Raw genomic sequence first — 18,960 nt, 5'->3', positions numbered from 1 at the left:
CGAGACAAATGGCTTGGTCATTGTCTTCGGTCCATCCCCTCCGGGGTAGCTGGTGTTGGCCGCTGTCGGCAGACAGGCTACTGGGCTAGATGGACCTTTGGTTTGACCCCATATGGACATTCTTATGTTCTAGGCTCAGGGTCGGGGGTCTCACTGGACCACCTTGATTTTCATGCACACCTGCTCCTGGGTGGCCAGGCTGGCAGCTATCCTGCCCTAGATGGCCACTTTCCTGTGCCTAGTGTGGAGGTCGTGGATGAGGTCCACACTAGACCAGGCGGGCGTCCTCCTCTTGTGGCCCCGGGCAGGCTCCTGGGAGCCGCCAGCTTGGTCCCGGGAAGAGGCGGAGGGCTGGGTGGCAGTGGGTGGCTGGCTCGTGCCGTGCCAGGTGCAGGGTCTGCTGGCTGGGTGCTGGCAGGCTTGTATCTGGCACGGGCACCTTAGCCAGACCGTGCCCCTTTAAGGGCCCCGGGGCCGGGAGGGGGGCAGAAGAGTTTCCTTGGTGGTGCCCAGAGTGGCCACTAGGGAAATCTGGGGAGGGCTAGCCTCCCACTAGTTCGAATTAAGTGGCTACACAGCCCTTAATTTGAGCTACTTAATTTGAACTAGGTGTTAGTCCTTGTAGAATGAGGTTTACCTACTTCCAATTAAGCCCTCCACTAGTTCGAATTAAGTTCGAACTAGCGGTTTGCCTGTGTGGTGCCTATCAAAGTTAATTCGAACTAACGTTTGTTAGTTCGATTTAACTTTGTAGTGTAGACATACCCTAAGGTACTGGTTGTTTTCAAAGTTTTTTCTGTTATGGACTAAGGATACGTCTAGAGTGCATTGTTTTTCCGGATCCAAGGAAACACATCCAAGGAACGCATCCGCTTTTTCTAAAAATTTTGCGAAAAAGCTGACGCTCTCTTTCGCCGTCCAAGTAAACCTCATTCTATGAGGCATAAGGGATGTGTTGAAAGAGCACTTTCTTCTGAAATTTGGTGCTATGTAGATGCACCAAATTTCAGAAAAGCCTCTTTCGAAAGTAAATTGGAAAAATATACGCAGTTTGCATACTGCAAATTGTGTATCTTTTTCCAATATAAGACTGCAGTCTAGTTATAGTCTAACATGGCTACCCCTCTGAAACTATAGAAAGGAGTTCATTGCATAAAAGTAGAGGATTTTGATTTGGCAAAGTAGCAGCATTTTTGAAAGACAAAGCCTTTTTTATATTCAAAAAGTATAAATGTTGAATCTTATGCACAAACACTAACACTGTGTTAATTTTATCCTTTACTCTTCAGCTATTCTGCAAATAATTTGCAAGTATCAACATTCACACAAATGCATTTTTTTAAGCTTGTAAAAATGACCAGAGGCTGGTAGTGAAACCAAAGTAAGTGGTAGTTTTAGAGAGAGACTGAATTCTGTTCCAAAGATAATGGTTGATTTGGGGGACTGGAATTTTCTGTATGCCAATCAATAGGGTCTTTTCATAAATAGCTTAAAAGAGTTTTGGTTTTTTAGGATGGGATGAGCATGGCCCACTCTGAACAACTGGAGAAATATATATTTTAAAGCTAGAAGTTGTTATATCACATTATATGCATACACCTATGAAATGAAAATGCTGTTTTTTGTTAAAGTAGGTAACACCAGCTGGTGGTTTATTTTTCATATACTCTTCCTACCTTTTTCTTAGTGAGAGCAAACATTTCATGTATGGAAGACATGCTGGATTGTTCACTTTTGTCTTCCAAAAAGTTGTGTAGAGGGAGTGATCTTTGAGAGAGTTGTGAAAACAGCAGGACAGATAACTCTCTGCTTTGGTCTCAGACTAGAGTTCTTGAGGTAGAATTGCTTTCTGGGAAATGGAGATTAGTGCTGAGTTGAGACTCCTGAAAGAATAAATTAGCTCAGCCTAGGACCAGAACTCTACTGAGCACAGGGTAGAACACAAATTTGTGTTCTGGAACAAACAATTGAGGTGTTTCCTTGCTGGCCTTTACAAATGCACTTACTATCTTGAGTTAACTTACGATTAACTAAAGGCAAAATCCAATGAAGACCAGTCCTTTCTATTTCCTTCTGTGAACTAGCGAGCAATTACCTTTTTATTGGCTTCTGAGCTTATTGATTTTTTTTAACCGCATGAATATTTTTTCAAACTATCAGCTTTTTGGCTGTAATCTTCTTGGCAACTTTTGACAATATGTCTGCACTATGTGAAAAGGGGGACATAGGTCATATAAAAATTGGCAATAAAAGTACAGTAAAAACTGATATCTGGCACTTTACCAACTAGAAAGTTCTATTAACTGGCATTTCTGATATCTTCTAATAGAAATCTTCAGTCTAATAACTAGGACTAGTATACTGCTGAGGAGGTTATGCAATTGCACATTCCACACTCTACTTTTATGCAAAAGAAGCAGACGACATGTAACAAGCTGAGATCAGGGCTTTATTCAAAAAAGCACTTCCAGGGCGTGTCATTGTGACCTTAATGACCTTATCTACAGCTACAATGATAATTGATTTTGATAATGATGACCCTGAGGCACTGCAAGATCCTGAAGTGCCTTCTTAATCATCAAAGAAAGATTAAATTTGTTCAGGATGGTTAGTGTAATGTGTATTTTTAGTGACTTGGGTGTACACCATGTGCTGCCCATACCAATCTGTAGTGTCATAAGATAACCTACCGGATAAAAATGTTACCTGTATGCACATCATTGCTTCAAGGAACCAGCCACTCTTCAGTGCAGTACTACTACTGGTTTGGTGTGGCTCTCTATACTATTGGACACTTTATTTGATTATGTTCTAATTCTTTAAAATTGATATCCCATTGGCAAGTAAAACTCTTAAGCAAAATGGAATTTTTCACTAACCAGCACTCCCATTTCTCCCAATATGATGGATAACTAAACTTGTACTGTATCAGGCTATCATTTGATAAAGAATGTGGTGTAGGCCTAAACCCTTTCCTTTCCTTTCCTTTCCTTTCCTTTCCTTTCCTTTCCTTTCCTTTCCTTTCCTTTCCTTTCCTTTCCTTTCCTTTCCTTTCCTCTCTGTTACAATTACTGTTGATTGGGTGTAGATTTAGATATTTGAAATAGCTAGATTTCCTCCTGCTTGAAGATGAAATTGTGTTTGGCATGCAGTTGGCAGGCAAGGATGGTACCCAAGAGGCCCTGATGACAGAATTGGCTTCCGTTCCTCCAGCCCTGTCCTTCATGTATGATAAGTAGAAGGTCTTTAAAAGGAAGAAAAGTTGTCATCAGAGGAGGGAGAAACAGAATTGCCCAAAGCAGCTGACTGCTGATGATTCCTGAACCAGTGGAACTCCCAGGGAGGAAACCTACATTTCTGACCCTAAGGAGAACAGTAAATTCCCTAGGTAAGATGGATCAACTGAGCTTGACTCATCATCCCAGCCATGGGGGGTGGAGGAGGCAGGGCAGGGGGAGGAAGTACCTTCAGATGCATTGGATGTTTGTGACTTTCATTTCATTTTCCTACATCTGGAAAGATGGACAAGGTCCACAAAAAGCAGGACCACTTTGCAAGGAATAAAGAAGTGGGAGCTGATCTGGAGCCCCCCATAATAGATAACTTGGTGTGTAAGTGTTCTCCTGCACTCTGAGTTATTGTTATATACTGACATACAATGAAAACATAATCATTTTTAACTATGAAAGCTAATAAAAATGTCCAAATTGCCGTTATATAGCTCACTTTCAAAATGTCCATTGGATTTGTCATTAAGCAATCAAAAGTAATTAAACTAAATTATGCATTTTATGTGTACATGCCAATGAGTTAATCATGGAAAGCAGGATAATAAATGAGCCTGATAAATTGTGCATTAAGGATAAAGTTTAAGCTTTTTTGTGGAAAATTTACTCTTATAGAAATCGTTTAAGTCCATAATACCACACAACAATGAATTTCATATGTGCTAATGAAATTACATCATCTGTCTTGAAGGGATTGAGCTGTCAAGAGACTTAGGGTAGTGAGAGGTTAAACTATATACTTAATGTTTGATATTAACTTTTAATGTGGAGTCTCAGGACAGCTGGGATAGCTTCAGCCCTGTTTTCCTGGGTATATGTCAGAGATTGCTTTTTGTGTGATACTAATTCTGTGCATACCTCAGAGCTGGTGCCACTAGCTAATGGCTTCCTCAGACTCCAGTATCTGTGATGGTACCTCTTTATTAATCAAAAACATCTGGTAAAATGAGCTGCTAAGAAAGAACCTGCTAGTAGAGACTGCCTTGTCCTGGGCTGCTTAAAGAAGCTACTGCTACTAATGGAATCAGCACCAAAGCAACAGCTTCTGGCTGAAGAGCCAGCTGGTGCACCCCAAGATCCTCCTGAAGAGGTTGCCTGAATACAACAAGTTCTCTTTGAGGACCTCTGTCAAAGATGATCTTGCCAGAAGGAGGAGGGGACTGTCCAAAATGCTGTTGATAGAGTACTCTAGTTGACTTTAGATCTGCTTTGTGCTGTGATTTTCTTTTCTTTTGTTGCCCATTTTGAGAGCTAAATTAGATTTAATATAACACTTTTTTTGCAAGTCAATGTTCTGTATTTTTTTGGGGGGGGGAGTTTGGAATACTGCTTGAAATAAGCAATGTTGGGCCCATTATATATATCACAATGTTTTTGGTTTGATTAAGGTTGTGGTATTTGTTATGGTATTTGTTATGCTGTAGTGGTAGATCAGGGTAGTTTTTATCTGTGGCAACCGGCCAACCTGAAGCAAATTCTCACCAGCAATTATACACCGCACCACAGTAACTCTAACTCAGGAACCAATCCATGCAACAAACCTCAATGCCAACTCTGCACACATCTACACCAGTGACACCATCACAGGACCTAACCAGATCAGCCACACCATCACTGGTTCATTCACCTGCACATCTACCAATGTAATATACGTCATCATGTGTCAGCAATGCTGCTCTGCTATAGACATCGGCCATACTGGACAGTCCCTACGTAAAAGAATAAATAGATGCAAATCAGTTATCAGGAATGGCAATATACAAAAACCTGTAGGAGAACACTTCAATCTCCCTGGACACACAGTAGCACATTTAAAGGTAGCCATTCTGCAGCAAAAAAACTTCAAGACCAGACTTCAAAGAGAAACTGCTGAGCTACAGTTCATCTGCAAATTTGACACCATCATTTTAGGATTAAACAAAGACTGTGAATGGCTAGACAACTACAAAAGCAGTTTCTCCTTTCTTGGTGTTCTCACCTCCAGATCAACTGCTAAAGTAGGCCTCACCCTCCCTGACTCAATTAACCTCGTTATCTCTAGCTTTATTCTGGCCTGCATATTTATACCTGCCTCTGGAAATGTCCACTACATGCATCTGATGAAGTGAGTCTTTGCCCACGAAAGCTTATGCTCCAATAGATCTGTTAATCTATAAGGGTATGTCTACACTACCACCCTAGTTCGAACTAGGGTGGTTAATGTAGGCAACCGGAGTTGCAAATGAAGCCCGGGATTTGAATTTCGCGGGCTTCATTTGCATATTGCCGGGCACCGCCATTTTTAAATGTCCGCTAGTTTGGACTCCATGCCCGCAGCTACACGCGGCACGAACTAGGTAGTTTGGATTAGGCTTCCTATTCCGAACTACCGTTACTCCTCGTGGAACGTGGAACGAGGTGTACCGGTAGTTCGGAATAGGAAGCCTAGTCCGAACTACCTAGTCCGTGCCGTGTGTAGCCGCGGACATGGAGTCCGAACTAGCGGACATTTAAAAATGGCGGCGCCCGGCAATATGCAAATGAAGCCCAGGAAATTCAAATCCCGGGCTTCATTTGCAACTCCGGTTGCCTACATTAACCACCCTAGTTCGAACTAGGGTGGTAGTGTAGACATAGCCTAAGGTGCCACAGGACCCCTTGTTGCTTTTGGGGAGGACTTGTAACCCAGCCGTAGCTGACCAGAATTGTTTGTCCTTACAGCCATTTTGCCAAGGGACAGCCCTCCACAAAACTATGAAAAGGATAAGCAAAACCTGTGCTGCGGTACCTAGACTGGAGACTGTGGACTGAACATGGGTCTGGGACTCAAGAGTGGGATTGACCCTGTCACAGCAGTAAGTACCAAGATTTAAGATTTTCAGTAAGAAGTTATGCTTATAAATTTATGGCACAATATGGCCCACCACACTAGCGAAGTAGTCTCTACAAATTGCTAAATGCTAACTCTGCTGTTAATAAATTTAGTGCTCTTATGTATATTGATTTCTGGTTGGACAGAAGACTTCAGTGCATTCTTTATGACTTAGTCACTTGCATATTTTGGATATTGAATGTTCAAGAATAGCGTCACATTTGATTTTCTTCAGCTGATTTTTATTTAGTGTAATGATGAAAGGGATAAGTGTGAATGCAGTGTGTAATCTCTATTATTGAACTTCACAGTACTTAGTATATGTTTTTACAGCAGCTTGAACATAATGGTGCATGATAAAAAAGATAGTGGATTTTAAAGAAGACAGAAACCATTTAAATAGTATTCCGGAGTGTGAGATTCATCTCAGTCTTGGCCAAACACCTTAATGTTCCCTACATGCAGAGCTGACTTATCCATTAGGCACAGTAGGCACAGTGCCTAGGGACCACGATACTTTTAGGGGCCCACGAAAATGTTTTAGTTTATTTTAAAATCAGAAGAAAAAACTTTTAGGGTTGAAGAAAATGTTTACATTTTTTTCTCACAACAGAAAAAAATGAAACATTTAGGGCCCATGAAAATCTATTACATTTTGCCTAAAACAGAAAAAAAAGTTTAAGTTTTTAAAGTTATATAACAATGATTTTTAATTAATATATATATATATATATATATATATATATAATGTAGGAAGGGGCCCATGAAGGCAAAAGTGCCTAGGGCCCACGAAAGTCATAATGCGGTCCTGCCTACATGCGATGCACATTGTGTGCAACTGCTAATGGCTTATACGCATAAGTATGCAGGACTATGTCATGCCCAATCTAAGCACTTGTTTTTATCAGTCAATCAGTCACTGTAATCTTATTTTGACTACGCTACCCCCCAAAAATGGTGTGGGGGCATTAACTGTGTCTTAGACTTCAACTCTCACCTTTTCACACACCCAGGACACATATCAATCTTGCTATTTTCTGTACAATGTCTCCAGTATATTATCTTCCCTCTCTGCCCACACTTTCAAAACTCATCAAGCCCTGGTCATCTTATTCCCCAATTACTGTTATCTCCTAGCCCTATTATATTACCCCTTGATAAGTTTCTCCATGTGTACCCAGAAGCACTCAGTGGTTTCAAGAGAACCTGGGAAACAGAAAGAGGGGCAGCAGGTTGCAGACAGTAAAGCCATGTGCATTGGGTATGTATTAATTGCCTTATTTCTAATTAGGGTTGCCAGGTATCTGGTTTTTGCCCTGACTGCCTGTTATTTGGGTCCTCTGTCCAGTAAAAAACCCAGAAAATACCAGTGAAAAGTCTGGTATTTCCTGTTTCCCTCGGACAGAAGCTCGGCGGGGACAATTTTCCCCTGCCGTGTCTTGTGGCGTCGGGGGAGTGAGGAGCATGGCAAGCCCAGTGGGAACAATTTTCACCTGTCATGTCTGGCAGGGGAGTGAGGATCGCGGGGCCATTTAAAGGCGCAGCACCATTTTTTTCTTAATAACTTTGGGCTCCCCTCCTTTTTTTTTCTCAACAGAATTTTTTCCCGGTGTGCTTTTTTGGGTGCGGTGTGTGTGGGGGAAGGGCAAGGTATTTTTTGTTAAACCATCTGGCAACCCTGTCCTTTCTTCAGAATGACACGAAACTCTATAGTTCTCCATCCTGTCAATTTTTTGCAAGGGAGTGGACAATCTATTTAACATCCCTGTCTTCCTGTTGCATACACACTTATTATTTGAAAATGTCTCCATGATTTTTCATGGTGTGCTCAACTTTTCTGAATGGAAATAAGTTGCTCCTAAGAAAAGCAACCTTTTAAAAAAGGAAAGGAAAAGGTACATAATCTATTATGTAGGGCTCCCTCAAAGTAATGACATCTGTTCATATCATGTCAGGTGGAGGAGGGGGCAGTCTGCTTTGTGGGTGACTTAAATCTCTTGCTGTGGCCCTGTTAGATGTTTGGAGTGCAGAAGAACTGACCAATTTTCATGGTAGTGGTGTGTGGGTTTTCTTTTTTTAAATCAGTTTAAATTTTTACTCAGTGTGAAGCATGCTTGCATTACACAATTCTTCTGAAACCTCTCTGGTGAGATAACATTTTTAGATGGCTTCATTCTGCTTTACTACCTCTGAAAATAGAGAAATTCAAAACAGAGATTGACAGAAAAGTTTTTATTTGAATTCTTTAAAAAAATCCCAGTTGCTTTCTTCAAAAGGCTCAAAATAAAAAATACAAAATCTGGAGACTGTTATTAGACTTCAGAGAACTGGATGACTTTCTTTTAAGAATAAAGATTGAGAACACTCTTTCTTAGGGATTTGCAGTGAATTTGGATATACATTCAATTGTGAGCCAATATCAATGTAGGCATGAGTTTATTTTATTATCAGATGTAACTGATGCATAAAAATGGTCTCTTGGTATGCATCCAAATAGAGAGGCAATATAATGACCAAACTTTCATTAACTTATAACTTGAGTGCAACATCCATTTAATATTTGTAGTAGTTTTTACTTTAATATAGACACTTCTAGGCTAATCCTTGTTAAAGTTTCATTTTTCGGATATGTTAACAGGAGGAAATTAAAAGGGGGCTTTTCTTAAGGTTAGTTAATTACAGATAATAAATTTTGTTATGCAGACATAGATTCCCAAAAGACTTAATTTTCCCACAAAACATACTGAGCCAGTAAATTAAAGCTTAACTTTTATTTGCAGTGTTAAATTGTCAATTGAATTAAAAGTGACTGAACTAAAAAAAAAAAGCTTTATTTCTTGTATTTGGGCTTAGATGACAGTTTAAATATTAAATGTTCTACTGATCTTCTATCGCATGCAAAGCACTATTCATCCCAGGTTCAATAAGCGTCTATACATTCGTGCTATGTGAGGTAGTATGGTTCACTGCCTGCCTAGAATCCCAGAAGACCTCAGGTTTGTCATCATCCCTTTTGTTGATCTGCTTTAATCGTCTTGGGCAAGCGACTTCATTTCTCTGAAACTTTCCCTATCAATATGAGAGGGATAAAGACTCTTTCTAAAGAGCTGTGAGATCTATGGATGAAAAAAGCTAAAAAAATTCAATTAAACTAGCTACACTTCATAGCACATCTCCTGGGGTAGGGAAGCACAGAGGAGGCTGTTGATAAATTGTACAGTCAATTGCTTGATTACACTTTGGTTTGTTATGAAATATAGTTGAGACCAAATAACCAATGTCAGTCAGACTTCTTGCTCTAAGCTCATAATGTAGTACAAGGAAGTTCCTATATGATATTTGTAGTAGTAATATTTGTAGTAGTCTTTGTAGTAGACTGGTCTTGGGAAACCATCCTGTGAAGTGTGAATGTTTTGACTGGCCTGCCAATGGGTGGGGTGTAAAGGGAGCAATTGTTCCAGCACCCATTGATTCAAAAGGGCCCAGGGTTTTAGACTGCAGCTACTGCTACTGTCCCGTGCCCTTTAAATTGCCCTTGGAGCGCTAGGTGGAATGTTCCATGCGGCACTGAAGGACTGGCTGGGGGGTGGCTAGCCCCACCCCTTTGAAAGCCTGTCCCTTCTAGGAGAATGAAGCCACCCCTCCCACCTTGCCCAGGGGCCCTGCAAGTCTATAGAAGGTGTGCTCCCAAAGTTTCACATTTTAGCTGGTATCATTTAGTTGATTTTTACAAGTTCAACATCTTTTTACATCTTGCAAAACTCCAACTCGTCAGTTTGTCCCTGTTCCCTTCTGTTCCTTCCTTATCTTTCTTTTGGATACTAGCATTCCAGATGCTGGTCTGCGAAGGTATGTAGCTGGCTTGTACTCAGTCATAGAACTTGACTTTTGTATCTTGACTTTTGGCACATGTCCTTTCTACGAATGCCAGCACTTCAGTAAATGCAAGGGATTATGGGATACTTAGCAAAACTGAACAGAATTATAGTATGGGCCAGGTTAGGCTATATCCCTATTCTATTTGTTTTTAATGTTGGTGTTTCATGCATACTAATATGTATACTAGCCCTCGTGTTACTCAGCAACTCAAGCATGCAATACTTGTTCTGAAGAGTACAGCTCTGTAATATGTGTAGTCAACCTTGACATCGATGGGACAGTTCAAGTGAGCAAGGATTAGTCCCTTTGTCTAAGAGGCAAAGGTACCTAAAGGGTACGTCTAGACTACACCTCTCTGTCGACAGAGAGATATAAATTAGGCATGTCGAAATTGGTAATGAAGCAGGGATTTAAATATCCCATGCTTCATTAGCATAAACACGGCCACTGCTTTTTTTCTGAAAGGAGCTTTTTGGAAAAAAAAACAACCCAGCAGTCTAGATGCTGATCTGTTGAAAATAAACCCTTTTTTGACAGATCCTGTATTACTCAAAAAATGAGGTTTACAGGATCTGTTGAAAAAGGGTTTATTTTTCACAGATCTGCATCTAGACTGCCATTTTTTTCCAAAAAAGCTCCATTTCAAAAAAAGTGGCGACCATGTTTATGCTAATGAAGCGCGGGATATTTAAATCCCTGCTTCATTAGCAATTTCAACGTGCCTAATCTACATCTCTCTGTCGACAGAGAGGTGTAGTCTAGACACAGCCAAAGAGTCAGATAAATACCTAGTGTAGATTTTCAAAAGCAATTTTCAAGTCAATAGAGGGCTAGGCTTTTGAAAAACTCCACTACGGACTTATCTTTAGCATCATAAATATCTTTGAAAATCTGGCTCTGACCTCCTTGAAGGAGGAGTATTAACCTATATAGCTCCAAGCATTTTCTTGGCTTTTCACTTGAGAGAACTAGAAAGTTTATCTGTACAGTGGTGAGACTGCTCTTTATTAATTAAATGCTTTTTTAAGTTCGTCACCCTTGAGTCAGTGTCATAGCCAAGAACAGAGCCCAGCCTCCTGCCATAACCACTAGACTCCTTTGCTCTTCTGCCTCATTACTAAATACTACATCTCAATGTTCATGAATGGAAATTGACATAATTAATCTTAAAACTGAACTGTTAAACTCAAACTTCACCAGCCGTGTAACACTCTGAAGATGGTGGTGAGAGTGCCTTTCTTTCCACTCTGAAGAAACTTACAACTTGAATGAATGAATAAGGGAATTATCCTGTAACCTTCAATGAATTTGCCTATGCAGTTTAGTGTGTCTTCATTGTGACATCATCCACACAGTCCTTAATAACTGGCTTTATTTCATGGTAACTACACAAATTAACATCACACTCTATATTACTAGAGAAAGCTAATAGTGAGTAAGTGTCATTCAAATAATTTATGGTTCCTTTTTTTGGTGATACTTATAGCTTATTGTAGTTACTCATGCAGCTGTTCAGCAATGCTGTTAGTTAGCAGGGGCCAGGACTCACTGTCACGATGTCCTCATGCGTCTCTGACTCCATTGATGATGATAACCAGAAGGCTGCTTGCGTGTATACTCAGTGATGTATGCTGTGTAGACTTGTGCACTTAGTCTTCACAGCAGATTCCAAGAGAGCCCCCAAAGACCACAAATCTGGTAAAGAGTGAAGGTGCGAGGCTAGGTTTATTATTAAGCAAAGTACATTAATAGTTGTTAACAGACTCTACTGAACCACTATACATTTGTACCTCTTAACAATGAAATGGCTCAAAACAATGAAAAACTTCCATTACCTCATAGGCCATTCAAAGTCTGTACTCCAAGACACCACCTTATATACAGGTACACACCCTCACTGCTGACATGTGAGGTTGTCACCCTCTGATGTTTCCAGACTACCACCAATCACCTTGTGCCTTGTGATGTGACTAGACCATCTCCATCCATCATGTATCAACTTGGAACTTTTCTTGAACTAGAGTTAGTAGTTGTTTACACCCCACAAATATCAGGTTGTTTATCTTAGACCCTTTTCCTGACCCTGAGTTGGTATTTATGGGGAGTGGGTGTCATGGCCGTTTTCAATGAGCTGTGTTGTGCTGTCTCAGCTTCTTTATGCCTGGTTAAACAAACAAGTCTGTTTCCTGCTTATCTCGACCTTTCTTTAGCCATGTATTGTCCATTGTTACCTAGGCCTCAGAACTCAGATCAGGCCCATGCAATATGGGTTTGTCTCATGGCCCTCATCTTACTACACTTATAATTTTTAAAAGGATACATTATCACTTGCATATGATATCAATATATGTAATGATCCAATCACCAAAAATATCAACTAGAATTTTTTTATACATTGTGGGAAAACATTCTACTCGTGTTCTGTTTTTGCATCACTCTGTCTCTCATCTCTGACATACCTAATTTATATGGTGTCATGCCCTCAATTTTCTGTCACTAAACATTTTTCTTTACCGGAGAATTGACAATGAATTTAGACTAAGGAATGCATCATGGTTAGCAATGAAATTGAATTTATTAAAGGCTTAATTAGATTTAAATGACACAATCCTTTCTCTAGAATCCTCAGTGTTTTAACAATGACTGCCAAGAAAGCATGTCAGATTCATGTAATGTCAGGAAACAGGGAGTATTGTTGCCTGTTTTACTACAGTACGTGCAGCTGTTCTTCACTTCTGTGAATAGCCCAGCAAGCAATGAGTCTAATACAGAAGGGCTTTTTTAAATGGAAAAAATATTAAAAATGAAATGTTCAAAATATGGTTTCAAAAATCCACTTGGTATTCCTTTGTGAGCCCCCTCAGATGAATTGGCATAAAAACTGACCTCACAAGCCTTTCAAAAGCTAGCAATTGAATCTATTACAATACTCACACTGTAGCTTAATTTATAAATGAACATTTCATACTTCACACTTGAATGAAAGCTAAAGGAAACTCTCAGGTCAAAACTAAACAGAAGAGTTTTAGTAGTATGAGACTGCCTTCTCCCCAGCAAATATAAGTGGAAGAAAGCACAATGGATACTTATCTTGAAAAGATAAAGGTACAGGCATTTGCAGAATGCATATTTCAGCTGTAGTTTGCTTGGCTTTACCGACAGCTAAGGGCCAGCCCCAGATGAGCATTCTGAAGAAGATGAGTGTGCGAGGGAAATCCTATAGGACCACCTCACACAGAAATAAGTCAGTGGAGATCGACATGCTGCTGAAGCAGGTCATGCTCCTGGGGAGGGGAAAGGAAGAAACCTGCTTAGGTGTTCTGGACATTCGAATACTTCTGAAATCAAGCCAGCAGCAAATGAATAATTAAGTGGTTCACTTGCAATTCGTGCTTAGAAAAACATGATCAAAGGCTGCATTTTGTAGTACCTTTGTGGTATGAACAAATCAGGACTAGGCAGAAACTGGAGTGATAGTTTCAATTGTTACCAACGCAGGATTTGAATAAGGCATGTGGGAGGAGACAAGGAGGGGGAGGGAAAGGACTGCCAATAGACAGACTGTGGGTCAATTCCAGACCTCTGGGTTGCTTTTAAATGTACCCAAATTATTTACTTGTTGTGTTTCTCTGTCTTGTGAACCTTTACTATACTTTGGCCAAGAAATTAGGACCTCAACAAAATTCAGACTGCCCTGGAGTTAGGTTTTCGAGATTTGAAAACAGTGTTTCAACCCACTGCAGCAACTCAGAATGTCAAAATTGTCAACTACAGTGAAAGAGAAAACACTGAGGGTATGTCTAGACTTCACCTCTCTGCCAGCAGAGGGATGCAGATTAGGCAGGTTGAAACTGCTAATGATGTGGGGATTTACATATTCCGCGCTTGATTAGCAAAAAAATGGCCGCCGCTTTTTTTCGGAATGGAGCTTTGTCAGAGAAAAGTGACAGTTTAGAGGCTGATCTTTCGCTAAAGAAAGCCTTTTCTGATAGATCCCTTATGCCTTGTAAAACGAGGTATACAGGATCTATCAGAAAAGGCTTTTTTTTAGCGAAAGATCAGCTTCTAGACTGCCGCTTTTCTCTGACAAAGCTCCATGCCGAAAAAAAGTGGTGGCCTTTTTTTGCTAATCAAGTGCGGGATTTGTAAATCCCCATGTCATTAGCAATTTCGATCTGCCTAATCTAGTCTAGACATACCCCGAGAGAAATAGAGCATGTCTAGACTGCATCCCTCTGTCAGGGGAGGGATGCATATTAGGCAGGTCGACATTGCAAATGAGGCAGGAATTTAAATATCCCACACCTAATTTGCATAAAAATCGCCGTCGCTTTTTTTCAGCACAGAGCTTTGTGGGCAAAAAGCGGCAGTCTAGAGAGGTATCTGTCGAGAAAGAAAGCCTTTTTCGACAGATCCCTTATACCTCCTGCAAGGAGGTTTACAGGATCTGTCGAAAAAGGCTTTCTTTCTTGATAGATCCCCCTCTAGATTGCCGCTTTTTGCCCACAAAGTGCTGAGTGGGCAAAACGTGGCAGCCATTTTTATGCAAAATAGGCGTGGGATATTTAAATCCTTGCCTCATTTGCAATGTCGACCTGCCTAATCTGCATACCTCTCCTGACAGAGGGATGCAGTCTAGACCTACTCTTGGATGCTTCATCTTTTCTTTTAAATAAGGTTAATCCTGCACCTCCAATTTATTACTGGCTCTATCAGAGGAAGTTAAGTGGCTAGCATCTGAACAAATACTTCAATAGTAGTTCTACTCCACTCTTGCAAATACTCCGTTGTTCAGAAGTGTCTGAAATTTAACTGTTATGGCACACTAATACTTCAACTAAAGAGAAACATATTATAGATGTGTATTTATCAGCTCTGTGAATTCTCATTAAGGTGGTAGTTTAGATTTCAAATGTAGTGGTCCGGTGTCTATAGGGTTAGTGTTTCCTAAGGGTCTGTCTGTGTTATTTACTCCATTTCATTTGATCTTTCAGCTCTTAGAGCTGTTCAACCTTTCCCTTTGTGTTTTTGTTTTTGTTTTGTTTTGGTTTTGTGTGTATAATTCCTATCTTTGCTTGAAGGCTCAGGGTGAAATTTAGTCCCCCATTCAAATTAATGGCAAAACTGCTCTTGGCATCAGGTCAGGTTATCACCCTTAGATTTGTTAAGGTTATTTTTTTATCTGTAGTTACATAGTACTTTCTTTTAGGAGAGATGTACAAAATACTTATTTTTAAGATTGGAGTCTCAGACTATGGGAGGTTGTGAGGGACACCACTAAGTCAAATCACATAGCTTGTTATCCATGCCATTAAATATCTACACTGAATATGAATCAAAGCTCTACAGAATCGCTCAGAATTGGTAGCTGTGGACCTTTGACTTCCAACAGCCATTTAGTTTAACTATATTCATTCACCATAATAATTACATGTGAATACTCCTGCAAACCTTTTCACCCCTCTGCATATATTTGGAATATGGCTTCTGTTTCTATGAATACACATGTTGACATGTAAATAAAAATATTCAAGACTGAATAAAAGTATCCACTATCACTTTCCCTGTTACATTTCTGTTCTTATTGAGGGAGCAGACATTATTTCTGTCTGACTTAGATGTTCACTCTCAAACATCAAATAATGAACAGCAATTAAATGAAACAGTCTGGAAGCACTTCATGGGTTGTGCATTTAAACTATTTTTGGCACACTCTAACAAACAAAAATGAAGAAAGTTTTGGAATAATTTATAACATTGCTCCAATCTCTATTTTTATTTACTCTCTTTATTATATTTCATTTTCAGAAGTACCTAAGTGATTTAGACACACAACTCACATGTGATGTAACCATTTAAAAAGGTGGACAAGCATTATAATCTCTGATTACACATTAGGGACGTTCAAGTACAGAAAAGCTGTCTTGCCCATGGAGATACAGCAAATCAATGACATTCTGGAAAAGAAAGAGGTAATTGGAAACTTTTTTTTTTAACAAATATGATCCTCCTTGCAAACTTGAATTTTATTTGATTTTTTACAAGTTATTAATTAAAAAAAAGCCCCAATCTTTTTTGAAAAGACTATTTTCAGGTTTTTTGCTTTTCTGTTTGTTTTAAGAGAAGCGTGTGGTGGTATTTACAGATTATTTTTTCTCATTTAATCTCAAAATTCCATAGATGCCGTTGATAGAAAAATGTGGTTTAGCAGTCTGAGTGCACAGGATTGGGAGGAAGAACTTTTTTTTATATATCAGTTATTTATAGGCAAGGTATTTTAGGGAGACGTGGGCTCTGGGCAACCCCTTTTTCTAGGCCCTGACCCCCTATTGCCTCTTCTTGCCCCTGCTCCATCCCTGTCCCTGCTCTACCTCTTCCCTGCTTCTTCCCACTCCTGCTCTGCCCCCTTCCATCTCTCCCCTGAGAGCCGGGAGTCGGAGGATTACTTGGAGACCTGACTTGGGGCAGCAGAAGGGGTTGAGCTCCCTGCACTCACTGTGGCAGCAGGAGCCATAGGAAGGAGAGTGATGCAGCAGCCTGTTACACTCTGCCACCCATCTCCCAGTCCAGGTGGTCTGTTTCCCAATGCTGCAATTGTGTTGAATGGACCCAACCCCTGCTGCCTCCTCATGCAAAGCCCTAGAGGCAATTCCTGAGGCTACCCTGGCCCCAGGAGTTAACCTTGATATGGGGAACCATTCTGTTCATAGGACAGTTGGGGTGGCTGCCGCGGGGGCTCCAAAGTGTGGTACTTTGGGTGGCCACCCTGAACCATTCTGTGGATGGGATGGCTCTGTTTATAGTTCCCTAATCACTCTGGGTATGTCTAGACTACATGCCTTTGGCGACAGAGGCATGTAGATTAGGCTACCCGACATAGGACAGTGAAGCGGTGATTTAAATAATCGCTGCTTCATTTAAATTTAAATGGCTGCCACGCTGTGTCGATCAGCTGTTTGTCGGTTCAGCGTGGTAGTCTGGACACTCCGCGGTCGACATCAAAGGCATTTGTCGAACTCCCTGGTAAACCTCATAACACAAGGCATACCAGGGAGGTTGACAAATGCCTTTGATGTTGACCGCAGAGCGTCCAGACTACCACGCTGAACCGACAAACAGCTGATCAGCTCAGCACAGCAGCCATTTAAATTTAAATGAAGCGGCGATTATTTAAATCACCGCTTCATTTTCCTATGCCGGGTAGCCTAATCTACATGCCTCTGTCGCCAGAGGTATGTAGTCTAGACATACCCTGTGTCAATATAGTATCATTCTAGACCAGCAGTTCTGAAACTTTCTATATTAGGGGCTTCCTTCCTTTTAGTGAATTAGCATCTAGCTGAGATTCTTCTCCCATTTAGCAAGATAGAAAGGTGGTCTGGTGGAGATCCCCAGTTTCCTAAACTTCGTAGGGTTGAGGTCATGTTCTAAGCTATTCCCGATTTGCCATTGTGTTACCATTTGACCTATGTTTGTGATAAATCCCTATGTCTGTACAAGTCTGTAGCAAATGTGGTTACAATCGGTGTAGGACAGTTTTCAGAAATGTGATTTTTCTGCAGAGATACATGAAGGACAGACAAAGGAAGCTGTACAGTTGACGTCCAACACTTCCCCTGAAGACAGGCGAGTAAGGTGAGGTAACTTTTTGTTTTGGCCCAACTTCTTTTCATGAGAGACATGAGCATTTGTGATTACACCAAGCTTTTCAAGACTGGGAGAAGTACTGAGTGGGCCTCAGTTAAGCTAAACAAACAGTTCCATCTTTTATTTAAGTAGTTAGTGCATTTCAAAGGACCATTCAAGGTGAAGTGCCCTGTTAACACTCCTCCAGTCATGAGGAGGAAAAGGAGGGAAAGCAGGTCGGGCAGAGAGTTTTTAATGGGTTACAGGTTGTTGTAAGAAGCCATAACTCTAGTGTCTTTATTCAGTCCATGATTTTTAGTGTCCGGTAAAGTTATGAATTGAAGCTCCGAAGCTTGTCTTTTGAAACAGTTGTGCAATTTCCCCTGAGAGTGAGGACAGGTAGTTCAGATATAGTGATTTTGCAAAGTGCTCACCCACATGGGATAGGGTTGTTTTGTCTATTTGTTATTTTCTATGTGAGTTCATTAAAGAGTGTAGTGTTCGCCATGCCTAGGGGCCTGGCAAGCTTGTAGTTTCAGTGGCACACCACAGATAATCTCATTCTGTTGAACCTGGCCAGTTGAAAAATACCTGTCTGTGGTGCTTCAAAAAGGTCGAACATTTCCTGCTTTTGCATTTGATTCAAGTCTTCCCAAATATCAGTGCTCTATTCTGGATGGTGGGGGAGAGCATTGCCTCCCCAAACCAGAAGCATCAGGAAGGCAGCCTGGCTGTGTGATGTAATGAGGTCTGCAGAGAAAACTAGAGCTGCATTGCTCCAAGTCTTTGCCTCTGGGCCAGAGAATCAGAATTTTTTTTATAAACAGACTCATTGAATCTACTCCACTAAATGATCACTGGGCAGTATTCAGTTTTTATGTCCACATCACACAGAGGTGTTGCCTCAGGGTATCTGGTGGTAGAATCCACCCTAACAAGTGTATGCAACTCCTTCCAGGAATGGAAAGCAATAGTGAGAGGGCCCTACAATATCTATTGACACTCTGGCAAACAGCTCCTTGATTGTGGTCCATGGCTGCAAAGACAGGGTCCCCTTAATCTCTTATGCTTTTCATGTAAGTCATAACTCTTACAGTAATTTCTTTTTACTGTCTTAGATGTGAAGCCAACAGCAATAATTTTAGGTCTGTTGAAGGTTATTTCTACTAGTCAATGTCTAACAAATGGGCAATCATGAACTAACTGTAACTCCATTTGGTAATTATAAGACAGCACTTCCAGTATGCAAACCTCACTGGAATCTATCTTCCTATGAGAGCCTTCTCATTCACCAAGCCCCTGCTACATAAAAAAAAA

The 18,960-nt window shown here is 40.6% G+C and overlaps 1 long non-coding RNA gene across 1 annotated transcript; it reads left to right on the top strand.

Annotated features, from left to right (window-relative positions):
• The first annotated feature begins 5,990 nt into the window (after window positions 1–5,990).
• On the top strand, window positions 5,991–17,655 carry LOC142820881 (uncharacterized). The gene is made up of 3 exons (XR_012897836.2): window positions 5,991–6,121; window positions 15,826–15,989; window positions 17,580–17,655. It is a non-coding gene; the product is annotated as an uncharacterized LOC142820881 (long non-coding RNA).
• The last annotated feature ends 1,305 nt before the right edge of the window (window positions 17,656–18,960 follow it).

The sequence above is a fragment of the Pelodiscus sinensis genome, chromosome 1 (assembly GCF_052426305.1).
Source record: "Pelodiscus sinensis isolate ZL-2025 chromosome 1, ASM5242630v1, whole genome shotgun sequence".
NCBI classification, from domain to species: Eukaryota; Metazoa; Chordata; order Testudines; family Trionychidae; genus Pelodiscus; species Pelodiscus sinensis.
The sequence above is the reverse complement of the archived record's forward strand: the minus strand, read 5'-3'. Positions and strand labels throughout refer to the sequence as shown.